Consider the following 2,500-nt stretch of genomic DNA (forward strand, 5'->3'; position numbering starts at 1 on the left):
TCCAAAGGTCGTAAGCAGAGAGAGAGAGAGAGAGAGAGAGAGAGAGAGAGAGAGAGAGAGAGAGAGAGAGAGAGAGAGAGAGAGAGAGAATCATGACTTGAAAATAATCGTTAATAAATGTATGAATAAAGATTTAACAAGACAGACCAAACAAATAAATGGACACACACACACACACACACACCCGGTAGCTCAGTGGTTAGAGCGCTGGCTTCCCAAACCAGAGGACCGGGGTTCGATTCTCCGGCCGGGTGGAGATATTTGGGTGTGTCTCCTTTCACGTGTAGCCCCTGTTCACGTAGCAGTGAGTAGGTACGGGATGTAAATCGAGGAGCTGTGACCTTGTTGTCCCGGTGTGAGGTGTGTGCCTGGTCTCAGGTCTATCCGAAGATCGGAAACAATGAGCTCTGAGCTCGTTCCGTAGGGTAACGTCTGGCTGTCTCGTCAGAGACTGCAGCAGATCAAACAGTGAATTACATACAAAGATGCCCTAAAGAGGAAGTAAAGCAAAAAAATATATATATAAAAATACAGCACTCGAAGAGGAAGAGAAAGAGGAGGAGGAGGAGAAGGAAGAGGAAGGAGAAGAGGAGGGGGAAGGGGGAGGAGGTGGCAGAGAGAAAGGTTGGCAAGCGAGTGACATAAGTGAAATCAATGCAGCAGCCTGATTAAAGGGGACGATTTTTCTCTCATTTTTTTCCCTTTACACAACCGGTTCTCTTATCATAGCTGTGATTAATGAGAGGCAGAGGAGCTGCATGGGGGAGGGAGCGAGGTGACAGTAAAAGGAAATGACAGGTTGATTAATCAAGACCTGTGAGTTAATTAGAACGGGGAGCTGGATCACCTCACCTGCCTGGATGCGAGGCAAAAAGTAAAAGGGAGGAAGACAGGTATGGGTGCTGACATGACGTACCACTCAGGCCAGGTGAAATATTCAGTAATTGTGCAACTTTATTACAGCAATGAATATTTATAAAAGGTCAGGAAGGACAGTGTTTAGAAATAACGAGTTTAATATCAATAAAAGGTAAAGCCAGATGTGTGTAAGTGTGCAATAGTGTAACAACAATAAACACCAATAAAAGTGATTTCATTTTTTTTCTTAGTTGTAAAATGTTGAGTTCAAATAGAGATAAGAGTGAAACCCACGGGATGAAGTGAAGTAATGCCCACGCCATGACACATCAAAGTAAAAGATTAATGAAAGAGGAACGAGTGATGTCCAACACACGAAGAGGAATAAATCAAGCCTAAAAAGTTTAGAGTCTAAAGTGTCAGTCAAAACGACACACAAGGAGGATAAATTTGATAGATTCAGTGACGGTCAACACTACAACTAAAGAGAAAAAAAATGTGTGTGTGTGTGTGTGTGTGTGTGTGTGTGTGTGTGTGTGTGTGTGTGTGTGTGTGTGTGTGTGTGTGTGTGTGTGTGTGTGTGTGTGTGTGTGTGTGTGTGTGTGTGTGTGTGTAAAATAAGAATATATAAGAGAAAATATGGACGTGATATCAACCAAAACAAATATCATACACGAAAATTTAATGAAACTACACGGGGAATGAAATCAAATCAACAAACATATAAATCTTTACCAATAATAATATATACAATTGCCATTAATTATCAATAAAAAATATGTTAGTGAGAGAGAGAGAGAGAGAGAGAGAGAGAGAGAGAGAGAGAGAGAGAGAGAGAGAGAGAGAGAGAGAGAGAGAGAGAGAGAGAGAGAGAGAGAGAGAGAAACAACCATCACTAGAAGGCACAGGTAACATTGACGGACTTACACATCTAATAACCTCCACACCTTGACTGGGAAACTAGAAATACCTGAAAGTAACACGAGGAGGACGAGGAGCAAGAGGATGAAGGAGGAAAAAGGGAGAAAGTAGCTTAGAATTGCGACGGTCAGTGGTTAAGTGGAGGTGATCACAGAGAGAGATAGGACTGGAGCAGGTCAGATGCGAGGTGGCTCTGTAAATGCTGGACAGTTTGCTTATGTGTGTGTGTGTGTGTGTGTGTGTGTGTGTGTGTGTGTGTGTGTGTGTGTGTGTGTGTGTGTGTGTGTGTGTGTGTGTGTGTGTGTGTGTGTGTACACAACCAAGAAAACATTAATCATCACACACACACACACACACACACACACACACACACACACACACACACACACACACACACACACACACTTCCCCACAGTCACACTTCCTCAGTCACACCTCCCCACCATCCTGCCCCCCACACCAAACACTCAGTACATCTCCAGAACACCCGTAACACACCTAGTACCGCTGAGTCACACACACACACACACACACACACACACACACACACACACACACACACACACACACACACACACACACACACCCAACACCAAGGCACGACCCGGCCATTCTCCTCGCGTCCTTCCCAGCCTTTGCTATCCAATTAAAGAACCAGTAACGAGTCAGCCTGTATACCTAAGGATCAGAAGGTCGCGGGTTGGGCTAGTTATTTTCCTCT

The 2,500-nt window shown here is 44.2% G+C and overlaps 1 long non-coding RNA gene and 1 other non-coding gene across 2 annotated transcripts in view; one reads left to right on the forward strand and one right to left on the reverse strand.

Moving 5' to 3' along the window:
* The window catches only part of LOC123518995, a 77,144-nt gene that overhangs the window by 11,493 nt on the left and 63,151 nt on the right, over positions 1-2,500 (reverse strand). The gene's annotated exons all lie outside the window — the stretch shown is intronic.
* Positions 182-255, forward strand: Trnag-ccc. Its single transcript has one exon. It is a non-coding gene; the product is annotated as a tRNA-Gly (tRNA).

This window comes from Portunus trituberculatus, chromosome 44 (genome assembly GCF_017591435.1).
Source record: "Portunus trituberculatus isolate SZX2019 chromosome 44, ASM1759143v1, whole genome shotgun sequence".
In the NCBI taxonomy this organism is placed as follows: Eukaryota; Metazoa; Arthropoda; class Malacostraca; order Decapoda; family Portunidae; genus Portunus; species Portunus trituberculatus.